General features: G+C 43.1%; 1 protein-coding gene across 3 annotated transcripts in view; it reads right to left on the reverse strand.

The window, feature by feature from the left end:
- The window catches only part of DPP6 (dipeptidyl peptidase like 6), a 1138230-nt gene that overhangs the window by 837754 nt on the left and 287365 nt on the right, over positions 1-13111 (reverse strand). The window lies entirely within an intron of this gene.

Here is a 13111-nt window from a genome sequence, read left to right on the forward strand (position 1 = left end):
TCCTGGAGGAGTCCTCAGCAGGGCTGGGGTTGGAGGCACCAAGCCCCACCAAGGAGCTCTTGACTGAGGGGCACTGTGGCTCCTTGGGAATCCATGTTACCCACCTTCGGGCTTGCTCATAACTGAACTACCTAATCAATCTACATGTCAGGATCACAGTTCAATTATAAATACATGCAATTACGGTAACATTATCCGTGCACACGTGACCACCGGGAGTGATGGCATTTCCTTCCACTCCTCACTGCCTGCCCCAGGCCAGCTCTGCCCCGAGGGCACCCAGTCGCCCATCCCTGTTAGCAAACACAGCTGGATCCAGTCATCACGCTGCCATCGGTTTGTGGCATGTTAAGCACTGTTCTGAGTGTTTTACGTGAACCAACTCAACCTTCAAAATAAGGCAATGACAAAGATACCACAATTGTGTTCCCCGTTTTATAAGTGAGGAAGGTGAAACCCAAACTCAGTTCTGTTCTAAGGTTAAACAACAGACAAGTCGGTATTCAGGCTCGGGGTGCTCTCCTGTCTTCCGACACGGAGGACCGCAGGAGGGCTCTTGGTTCAGCCTCAAACAATAACGTGGTCCTGTCTGCCGTTATCATGGCGTTAGGTGCAGGCTTGATGGAATTCCATGGGCAAGACCTTTATCAATTATAACAAGGACATCTCATTACGCAACCCTGCTGGATATCTGTGAGCTTACTGAATAATTTGGCTGTTACTCCAATAGACCTCATTTAATACCAAAATCATCTTTTTCATTTGCAGTTATATATACAGGCAAAGTATTTTAAAAGCACAGCTGCTTTAAGGAGAATTCAGAGTTCTGTTGGTGCCATCTCCTGCTTCCTTCCTTAGGCGGCTCCCATCAGGAACGTGATGACTCTGAGAAGCACGGTTTGAAGGTCATGGCTCCAAGCCATGGCCTGGGATCTGGCTGTGACGAGCCAGTTAGAGTTGGTGTTCCCTGGTTTGCACCGCACTGAATGGGTCTGTTCTTGCACAGGTCTTTGACTTCTCCTGGCTGCCTCAGGAAAAATTTTAATAGTGCCGAATTCCACTGGCTCCCCAGATTTGCCTGTACCCCATTTCTATCTGCCTTGCTCTCTCCTCTGTGGTTTCTCCCTTTAGACCCCTGCCCAAATGTCCAGTGTCCTCATTCCTCATGCACAGCCTCCCCTGACCCCAGTAAAGCCTCCTTTCAGGGCATCTGTCTGTTCCAAGTCACTTGACCCACAGAGTGAGAGGATAAAGGCAGTGGCCTAGAATGACCCTGAAATCACCCTACTGTGATCACTTTCAGCCACTGCCAAGGACTCTACGGGCCTACTGGATACACAAAGCGAGGGATGGCAGAGAATCAGCCACGTGGACTCCCCACCAGGGCTGCTTTGCTGATAGCTGGCAGCTCTGCAGATGCCCCTGGGCTCAATCGATCCTCTAGGGGTAGAGAGCTGGCCCAAAACATCTGGCCAGTTTTGTGTGTGGTGGCTTTTCACACGCACCATTGGACCCCCTCTTTTCCCTGGACTCAGACTGGATACTAAGCTTTGCAGCTTTGACACATGAACTTGTATTCATACTGCTGATGTGATGGCAGCAGAAAATGTATTTCTCTAAGTCTTTTGGTCTTAAATATTCTGAAGCACTTTGGCTACATAAATCCAGTGGTCAGAGATCTAATCACCCACAGCTATGCATCTACTTATCATCTGCTGTATTATCTTCATCTAATTGCATGCACTTTGGTACCATTTGACAGCTCCAGAACTGTACATGCTTATTAGTGTGTCTTCAGATGAACGGCGCAGCCTGCCTGCAGGTCTCTGATTACCTGCTCAACACACTGCCTGACACCCCCATTTGCAAACTAGAGGGTGTGGTTCACCTCTTCCCGGGTTGTTAAACAGTTCAGCACAGTCTGTTGTGGCTATAAAAGCACACGAAACACAGATTTGTTTCCCAACACTGTCTGGCAACAGAAAACAGAAATTGCAAATCGTTATTTTGCATACTTAATCTCAGTGACTTGACTCAAAGGGTTGCTGCAGCCTTGATACAGCCCGAAGAGGCGAGTTCTCCGGGTCATCTTGCAGATCGGCAGCCCTGAGACAAAAATTTCAGCCCCTGTTCTAGCACCATCCTAAGTGCCAGAGAGTATTGATTGTATTATCATAAAAACGTATGCTGTAGAAAGCTAAAGAGCCTCAGGCAGTTTCAAATAGATTACAGAATCCAGGAACACTTTTTCCAGTGAACTGTACCTTTATGGTCTGGGAACATTAGTTTTTCTCTAACGATATTTAGTTCAAAAACACTCTTTTTTGACTTCCTACCTGCCAGATTAAGAAATGATCACAGTATCATGGAAAAAGAAGCGGTGATGTTTTTCTTTCTGTTACATTGAGAATTAGGTAATGCAAATATCTAATCAAAACAACTTGTCATGTTGCTATATTTATAGGACTCTCTTCCCAAAATCTTGCATTCTTCCTTATGAGACCTTTGTCTGCTACTTTGTCTGATAACTACAAAAAAGTCGATAAAGTAGTCATACATGGAAAATTTGCACTTATACGTGTTTTCATTCAGAAAGGAAGTATAAAATATTGCAAATACCAAACACTAGAAAATTTAAGCAGGCCCTACAGAAATGAATTCTGCTGTTTCCCTAGTAATTACTTTGTCTGCTCAGCTATACTCCTCTATTGGACAGGCAGCAAGAGCTTGCCCAGAATCATGCAATAAAATCCTGATATGAGGAGAATCCGTGTGTAGACACATGTAAGCAGCCACACTGAAGGGTCAAAGTTCTAATTTCAGAACTCTTTCCACTTCAGCAAATGTCTGGAAAACAGGTTTAAGAGAATGGTGATCATTCAGACAGAAGTGATCAAAGATTTTTCAGGTAGGATTCCAGTCATTCACTCACTCATTCAACAGATAGTTATCGAGAACTTTGATGCATCAGGCTCTGTGCTAGGCACCGGGACATGTCAGACAGCAAAATAGCCAAAGAGCCTTACAATAGGCTCAGCTCATAAGGAGGAAGACAGAAATAAAAGGAGTCCTAATAAGTACATTCTATAAAATACTAGGAGGTGATAAGTGCGATGGTGAGAGAAAAACAAAGAAGGCGACGGGGAGGAGCATCAGGAACTATCATTTTACACAGGTGGTCAGCCGAGATGTCACTGAGAAAGTGACGTTGGAGCAAAGGCTTCCACAGAGGGCATGAGGGAGCCAGTCAGGTGGACGCACTTCAAGTGAAGGCCTTGAAGAGAAAGAAGGCCGACCAGATGGGGTTGCTGCTGTGTGAGAGCCTGCCATGCCTGGTGTGACCAGGGGACAGTGAGGCAACCCTGGGCTCAAACAGAGTAGGGGCAGGTGCAGTCAGGCAGATGGGGGTGGATCACGTCATGCCTTCACATCAGTACAGGAACTGTGGCTTTTGCTCTGAAACGAGGGACTCCTGCATGGTTCACAACCTGGGGACTGACGGAGGCAGATCCTGCCAGTGGCAAGGGTACCCTAAAACGTGAAGGCCCTAGCCTGGGCTCTGTGGTGAAATCTCATCTCTGCTAAAAGTACAAAAGATAGCCCAGCAGGGCAGTGTGTGCCTGTAACCCCAGCTACCTGGGAGGCTTAGGTGGGAGGATCACCTGAGCCTGGGAAGTTGAGGCTGCAGGGAGCTGAGATCATGCCACTGCACTCCAGCCTGGGCCACCTTGTCCAAAAAAAGAAGAAAAGCGAATGTCTTAAGATTAGAACCCAAGGTAATGACTGAGACTGCAACAGGTTTGATGGATTTGGGCGAGAGGAAGGCAGCTCATGGCCAATGATGGGGCGAGCTTTTCTGGGTGTGCTGTTGAAGTGGGAACATGACCCTCAGAGGTGGGATAGATACCGGGGTGGTGGACACACAGGACCAGAAATGACCACTCAAGGTCCTCCCCTGCTTTGGAGACACTGGGATTAGCCCAGGTGCAGGCTATATGAACAGGACTACATTTTTCCTGTGGTTGGGGTAAAATAAGGAGCAGGTGGACCAGAGGCAGCAGGATTAAAAAGATCATCCAGCAGCAGGTGCAGAAGAAACGTTAGGATTCTGCTCAGGTGCTCTCTTGTACCTGCGGAAAAAGCAGCCTTGCCGATTGATATGATCTCACTGGAGCCCGAGGACAACGAGGAAGCATATTGATGATTTCGTATTCAGCAAGGCCAGCCGCCCAACAAGGAGCCCGGCGGACCCTGCCCATCACAGCAGCCCCTGTTTCCATAGAAACAATGTCCCCTCTCCTTTTGACAGATAACCAGATGTAGGGAAATTGAGGGGCTGAATTTCCTATCCATTCAGAGGAACTAAAATCCTGGAAAGAAGGAAGAGAAATCCATGACACCCTTTCCACATACCAAATGGAGATTCAGTTGTGACCATCAGGACACTGACTGGGGGAGAAAGTATCATTGCTAAAGCTGTATGTTTCCACTAATGTTTACCACTATCTAGACGATGACATGTAACCTTCAGTTTCTAAATTGGAAACAACCTTGTCGTGAATCCACATAAAATGGAAGAGCACAGCCTGTACCACGGATTAAGGGACATAGTTTTTTTTCCACACTGGACGTTCAACCCTGGAAAGCCTCCCTGTGGGATCCTTGACTTCTCTGCCTTGCAGTCTCTAGGCCAAGGCCCAGGAGCCTCATTTCTGACCCTTAGAAACCCTTAGAAACATTCCAGAGGTGCAGCGTTTGCTCTCATCGTCACTATCTAGCAATCTGCCTGCACCGTCCTTCTGCTGCTCCTTCCTGCACCGCGATCCCAAACCCCACACACTCTGTGAATGCATGCACCTGCCTTCCGGGAAACCAGCACCTTGTTCTGTTCCCTCCCACCCAACGAGACCTGCTCCCTAAAGAAAGGAGCTCCTGAGAGCCACACTCTCCAAGGTCAGTTGCCTTCCTGGGGCCAACTTTCATTTCAGCCTCTTTGGGAACAGAAAAGCTTAAGTGAGATGCAGGAAGGAAGAAGGCACTCCCCACAGAAATTTGGAGACCACTGATCTTGCCTGTAGAGGAGAACGCACCTGGGACCAGAAAGGAATGGAGACTCATCTACATTAATATTTAACCTACGTAGCAGTCGGCACAGGCTAGGCTCTCCTGTACTGATACAATTTCAGCAATTTACTAGCCAAAGTTTCTATCTGGCTTCTGCAGCAGCGGCTCTCTGGAATATTGCTGGTTTCCATGACAGACAGAAATCACATGCTGGCTTTTAAAGCCTGCACTTCTAAGGGCTACTCTCACTTCCACTCCCATCTCATCAGCCAAAAGGAATTGCACAGCCACACCTGTGTGAGGGGGCGGAGGAACACCAGCACATCCCCCAGGTACCACAGACCTGGAGATGTTTGCAGAGCCACATTCACGACCCCCACACCCACCCAGGTGAGAAGCCAGTCCTCTCCAAACATTTAGCTGGAGTTCAAGCTTGGAAAAGTCTGAACCAAACTTGATTCGCTGCTCTGTTTCTGTGTTTGCAGCCCTCTGGCATCTCCCTGACCCCATCCCTCCACCTAACAGTTATCCTCAGATGAGTCTAAGTTGACCCTGCTTCCCGGGAGGGGATGCTCTAGCTGGCAGTGTGCACCTAGTGTGAGGAAGCATGGGGCAGGTGCCCTAGCAGAGGGATACTCTGGATTCAGCGATTCCCTGAGGCACATTTCACTCAAACCTGCCAATGGAGGGCGTGCTTTGCAAATTGGAAAGGATACAATGAGTAGGAGGAAGAAGACCTAACAGCTCGCCTGGGCAAGTAGCTAGGTGCTATTTAACCTAACCCAGGTGGCTAGAAAACCGCCTGCATTCCCTCCGTGAATGTTCCTGGGAAGGCTGGTCAGGGTGCTGAGGGGGCTCTGGTCCTTTGGCAGCTGGAGGACAAGGAAAAGGGAGGACACAGGACTGCGTGACGTTGTCTGCTTCAGGCAGGAGGATGCCGCTGCCCTTCCTCAGAAGCCATGGGAAAATGAGGGTCCATGAGCAGGAGCTACAGGGAGGCTGAGAGGAAGACACGGCCTCCTAACTCATCATCAGAGCTACTCATGTCTGGGGCGGGCTACCAGAGGCTGTAAATACCCAACAACTCTAAAAATCTTCAAATATAGAAAATAACTTCACCTCTCAAGGCTTTTATGGAAATTTCTCATTTTTAGGTTTTTAATGGTTAACAATTATTAGATAGACTTTTGCATGAAGATTTCCAGAGTTTGAATACAGTTTAGAAAGTCGAGTGTCATGAACAAAATGGTTAGGGAGACGGAGGTCAGAGACTTTCATTAGCACTCCTCCACCTTCAATTCCTCGTTCTCTCAATGCTCCCAGTGTATCTCATCCATGCTCTCCTTCTGGCTGTCATTTAAAATACAGTATGTGTATCGCACATAATGAATACATGAAATTAGATCAACATATGATGGATACTCTAACGAAGATCCCATTGCTGCACAAAAGCTTCAATCCCAATGGTTCTGCCTTTACACAAAATCTCCCGACAACAGTCAACAACTGGAGAGAGAACAGATTCTTTGGTTTTCTCATTTCCAAGGTGGGAAGATGCCTGTATCCCCATTCCATCTTTTTTAATGCCATAACATAGGCATTGTTAAATCTGACCCCAAATTATCTAAAAGCTGATGCCAAAATGAAATCTAAACACTATAGACAATTAAAAATTGGATTTTACAATTACTCTGATGACCTGGAAAATCCTTTAGTTTCTTTAGAATTAACTGTGTGTGTGTGTGTGTGTGTGTGTGTGTGTGTGTTTGTGTGTCATTTTTATTGGGCATATTGCTAGGATGATTTCATTACATTCTAAATGTCTTCAAGTTGTTTATCTACAAGTGCAGGGCTGAATGAAAGTAAAATAGTAAAATTGGCTTTTTGCTTTTAAAGATCAGGGCTGTTTCAGGACCTGAGAACAATCTACTTGAACCTGTAGGACCCTCCGTCTTTCCTCCATTTCTGCAAGGATTCTTACATCTCGGGTTTGCGTTCCTCTTTAGCTCCCCTCCCCCAATGCCTGCTATCAACACATGTTCTCCACCGCAGACTCAGATACTCCAACTCTGGGAAGCAGGATATTCCTCAATGTCCCACCACCACCAGAAATTCTACCATCTGGACCTCATGGGCCTATGTGCCTCTGATCTTCCTAGAAAATGTGTGTGTATGTGCATATATGTATATGTATAAGCACATATATATACATACATACGCACATATATATCTCATTTTATATATATATATATGTATATGTGTCAACCATGGGGCAAAACTAAACATGTATTGTGCTTCAAATGGATGTGAATGTTGCTGGAAAACACAGGAAGTAATACATAAAGGGAAAAAAAGTAAAACTATTGAGGAAACCAAGTCAGGGCAAAATCTGATGCTATTCTGGCAAAATTGTGGGCTTATTTTTCTGCTTCAGCAATTAGCACACCCATTTAGAACCAAAATATTTTAGTCTGTTACATTTTAAAATGTTCATACATTTTTTAACTCAGTGATATAATTCCCCAACTCAATTACAGTAAAGTGAAATATTCTAAAAAGAACACAGGTGTGAGGAGAGAAGCTGAAGTTTTCTGAGGTCCAAAAAAAAAACCGCAAATGATTTCCTTACAACCATTCACATAATTTCCTATAGTCTTCTTGTTTATAAAATTAGATGTCAATTTAAAAATTTTTCAATTTCAGATAATTTCATAATGTTAGATCATTTTAGAGACAGATGTTCTAGAAGTTGTTCATGAGAAAGGCTGATTTTTTTTTTTTTAACATGTGTGTAAAACCAAACCAATGTGCTTGAAATGGAAGCAAAATTATAACTGGGCACGTGGGCACTTGTGCCCTTAACACTGGATTTATTAACCAGAATTTAATTTTAAGAAGATTATAGTGACTATTATTCTTATAGGCAGTGCTCTATGAAAGGGATCAATATTGTATATTGCAGAGAAGCATTTCTCATGTGCTTGATTAATGTATTGTTATCATCAGAGTAATTAAAAGGAACAGGGTTACATACAATCAGCATGTATATCTTACTCAGCAACTCCTGCCAGTTGCTTGCAAAAATTAAACTAACTAATCATTCTGACCCTAAAGGAGAAAAAGCTTTGGGTAAGAAATATAAAAGCGCTATTTTATGAAGAAAATGACTTCCAAAAGCCAACATCTAGAAAAATTCCTGTCTACCTAGTGACACTAGAATATGAATTTTATGTGGGAAAATGAGTTGATTCCACTGTCAAAAATATAGATTAATGTGACGTTATTTTAATGCTCTAGCTCTCACTAAATCTACAGGTAACATATATAAGTAAACGATGGAAAAGTACATCGGTGGCAATGAAAAGAGGCATACCATGGAAAACAGACTTGCATGCTCCCTGGAGATCCTGTGCTCCTAACACAGAACTCAAATCCACTGGGAAGATAGACTGTTGCTTTTTCACAAACATACTTTTTTATCTGGCTCCAGAGAGCAAAGGCTTGTGAACACATTGAAATGTGTTTGCTCTAATTCACAAGTGACAACTGACCCATCCAAATGAAAAGAAATCAGGCTTACCCTTACTAATATTTCGACCTAAAAGCCTAGCTCTAGGTTATGGCTTTCCTCCCTAGCCAAGGTAACTGTGAAGGTGAAATGAGACACATGTGGCAGTGCTTTGAGAATCACCAGGTGCAATGCAGAGGTAAGGTATTTCTGATGCTATATTTGGCTGCAGCCATCATTCAGCCAGCACAGTCTCTTCGTGTCGGTCAATATGTTACTTGTAACAGAGACCACTTCCTCATTACAACTGCATTTTCTGGGCTGGAAGAGTAATCAGAATTTTGTGTAATTCTGTTATAGATACATTACAATTTCAGCAAATTTTTTATTAAGATGGAATTATATTTAAAATGTTGGCCGATTATTCATGTTACCAAAGCATTCACTGTGAGGCTGTTTTGGGCAATAAACACTTTCTATGTGTTCACTATATTCTGAAGCACAAACATTAAACTTCTCAGGAAGACAGCAGCTGTATCCAGCAGGGTGCTATTATGCAGCATGAGAGGACCACAAGGGAACTTCAAAGCTCATCTAGTGAAATACTTAATGTTACGAGAAAGAAACGAAGACATTAGGAGAATGCAACTGAACTTATGCATGCTTACCAACATTGGGTGCCATGCAAAGACATGGAAGAAACAGAAATACTAGTAGCAGGAATAAGGGGATTCGGCTGGAAAGTTACTTGCAATAAGCAGATATGAAAAAGGGGATATGATCAATGAAGTCAGGGATGTATTCTGTGTGAATATCTTGTCACCACCACAAACATGATCTTGTAGCTGCTTGACCTCTGGTACAAAAGCTTGGAAGAGAGATCAAGATGGAGATCCCCAAGGTCCTAGCAATCCCAGAATCCTCCAATTCTGCAAAACAGAAAAGCAACTTACCTTCAGAAGAAATGCTAGATGTACATCAGGGCAGCAAAGCTATTTTAACCATCTTCTAATGTAGACACTGCAGAATGTGTTTGACTATTCCTATAAAGGCAGACCATTTACCTTCAGAAGAAAGCCAGAAAGGTAAGACACAAAATACAGGAGACTAAACCTTAGCAAGGTAGCAGGTTCTTCAGCCTTCCTACAGAAGGGATAGGAGAAGAAAATGATGCACCAAAGAACTGAAGGCTAAGTTCATGTAACACTGAGAAAAATGCAAGGTACAAAAGTGGGACAAGCAGGTGGCAGTTGCCAAGAGCAAGAGCTGGAGCAACATCAAGACTAAGGAGGAATCACACAGGTCATCACATCAGGTAACTAAGAAGACATTGCTGACATTCTGTGTACAGTTTCTGTAGTGAAGACGGTACAGAATGGACGTTTGCATCCAAGTAAGATGAGGAAAAGAGGATTGTTCACAAGAAGTAGAATCAGCAGTAGACTCCTTGCTTGAGAAGTTGGATAATAAAATCAGAAAGAAAAACAGGATAGTAAGCCAGAGCTGGTGGAAGAGGCCAATGAAGGCAATCTTTTTTTCTACCTGCAGCTAAAGAAGAAGGAACTGAAGGAGGAGAGATGAAGGGGTAACATTATTAGTAAGAGCAGCAGCATGTATTCACTGAGCATTTCTCAGGACCTGGCCTCATGGCACCCACTTTGTAGGTGCCACTGGGATGAGGAAAGGGCAACATTGCAACGCTCCATGCCCCTGCAATATCCCATGGCTATTCTGTAGGTGAGTACACTAAGCATTGGTCCTATTGGTGATGAGAGTGATGGGATCAAGTAGACAGTTGAGAGATTTAGCCTTTTTCTCATTTATCAGGAAAATCATGTGAAATTAAAAATTTTTAATTATAGTTGAAACAGAAGAAAAGAAATAGAGTATATAAATGTATTTGTGGGGGAAAGAGTTAAGAAATCATAAAGTTGACAGATCCCAAGGACACGTTAATAGAATGTTGACATTATACCAATGAAATCCAAGGTGGAGGAAAAAAGATGGGTTGGTTGCCAAAGACATACAGAATGACGAAATTGGACCTTCCAAGGCTGGTGAACATCATGGGCAGTGATTTGTCAGTCTATCCCAGTTTTAACCAAATTGCTGTTTTAAAATCCTGTTGTCATCACATTTGTATTGTTAGGAAGCCATGAGTCACCAAAAATGAACAGAAGCACACTGTATAACCTTAACAAAACGACTGCTCTGATGATACAGAAGACCTCCAAAACCCTTCTTAAAAACTAAAAAGAAATGTTCAAACAGGAGCCTGATAAAGTTCAGCATTTTAAAATTAGCCACAATTAATCCAAATCAAAGTTACTAAATTCCATTAAAAGTCACTTCCAGCAACAATTCCTTTAAGAGTCAACTTATTTTTAAACCTACACAATGAATTTTAAGTCAGAATGGCTATTGATTCCTCAGAGGAGCTGCCCAAGTAACTGACTTTATATTTAAATAAATCTAAGATTTACAAGGAAATGGATAGAAAAAGCTCTGGTTTTATTTCGATTTCCAGGTCAGACTTTGCATGTTAGTACTGACACACCCAAAACAGGCTTTCCTGTGGAGCTACACAGGTGGGAAGTCCCTTGGTTGCCTGTGTGGTTTGTGCATTTAGACCATGCATTATTAGTTAATTCCCAGCCATTCTATCTCTGCATTTTATTTTTCTGTGTCTATCTAGTTAGACCTTACCTGTGTTATGCTTGTTAGACTACCATAAATTGTATTTGGGTTGTGGCTGGGTAATTGCCCATTCTTGTCATACTCAGGCACGTAGGTGTACACACATGCACAGAAGCCAAGAACTATATTTTATTTCTCAATTTCTAGACAGAAGGACAAGAGGTATGAAGTCCTAAGGATTGTAAAGGTATGCTGCTTACCATCATCTTAGTGACCACGGCAGGGAAACTGTTTCTGTACCTTGGAACAGTTTTCTCTGACAAGCCAGAAAACAGCAATAAAGCCACCAGCCTTGGGATCAGGACTGCAAAAAGTGATGGAGGTTTCTCTTGCACTAAGCCAAGAGAAGATTTCAGCACCTCAGACAGCTCCCACCTAAGTAGCAATCCCAAATGCGTGTAGGTGGAAAACAAAAGCTAGGATTTGTTTTGGGGTGTTAACAGTCGCACCACACGCAATAAAATGCAATGTAGCCTGGGCGCGGTGGCTCACATATGAAATCCTAGCACTTTGGGAGGCCGAAGCGGGCAGATCACGAGGTCGGGAGATCGAGACCATCCTGGCTAGCATGGTGAAACTCCGCCTCTACTAAAAATACAAAAAATTAGCAGGGCTTGGTGGCACACGCCTGTAATCCCAGCTACTCGGGAGGCTGAGGCAGGAGAACCGTTTGAACCTGGGAGGTGGAGGTAGGTTATAGTGAGCCTAGATATTGCCACTGCACTCCAGCCTGGGCGACAGAGTAAGACTCCATCGCAAAAAAAAAAAAAAAGGCAATGTGTTTCTAATTTATTGCATACCTTCAGCTTTAAATTTGGGTAGCAAAATGATTACTCAAGAGTCTTCAGTCTTGGCAAGTATCTGTATCTAAAAAGCAGTTTTTGTACCTGGTGTCTTTTTTTTTTTTTTTTTAATATACCGTAAGCAAATTGAAGCTTTTGTTCCTGGAGGAAGAGGGGTTTGATATGTTGATATGTTGATCTATCTTTTAGTAAATTTGGGGGCATAATTTTTCCAATTCTGAGTAACTTTTCTAAGAAGAGTGCATAAAAGTTTTGTTTTTTTTTTTTTAAAAGGATGCAGCATTCTGCCTGTGTCGTGGGTTTAATTATACATTGTAAACTTAAAGGACATATGTGCAATGCATTTTGCAGATGTGTGCCAGATATATATGTACAGATAATGGGCATGTGTATATACAAGTGTATATATTCTGAGTGCACTATATAAACACACAATACACGCCCACCTGCACACACACATGCATACATTGTGTATTTTCCAGAAAAAATAAAAAGCATGATGTTGGGACTTACATCTAAGTTAGAGATGCTGTTTAGAGCCCCATTTAAAAAAAAAAAAAAAAAGGACGTTATATCCTTGATTTGTTTCTCAGGACACCTGTGTTTTTCTGAGACTCATTTCTAGACAAATGACACCATGAAAAGAGGGACATGTATCTCCAATTTAAGAATTTTTTTAAAAGATGGAGATGATCTGAAATAAAATTCAGAGCTCTTGCCTTTCCTTTCTCCTAGCGACACCTAGAGCCTGTTGAGAAAAAAACTGCACATTGTTCTCTCCACAATTCAACAATTTTAAGTCACATTTAAGGCAAAAAGTACATCTGTTTTGTTTGCATTGCAGCTTAACTGTCTTCCCCAAGACTCTCAGTAGTTTAATCCTCCAGAACTCTTCACCCTCCTCCAATTAAACCATTTGTCAAAGACTTCTAGTTCCTTAATCCAGATGACGAAAGAATCTGTCCATTTCCCTCAGGACTTGGCCCATCAATGTGAGGGACATGTCTTAGAGATCTCTCTGTTGAACCAGGGGACTCTG

This window comes from Aotus nancymaae, unplaced genomic scaffold, assembly GCF_030222135.1.
Source record: "Aotus nancymaae isolate 86718 unplaced genomic scaffold, 86718_ANA_hifiasm-v0.15.2.pri h1tg000002l, whole genome shotgun sequence".
In the NCBI taxonomy this organism is placed as follows: domain Eukaryota; kingdom Metazoa; phylum Chordata; class Mammalia; order Primates; family Aotidae; genus Aotus; species Aotus nancymaae.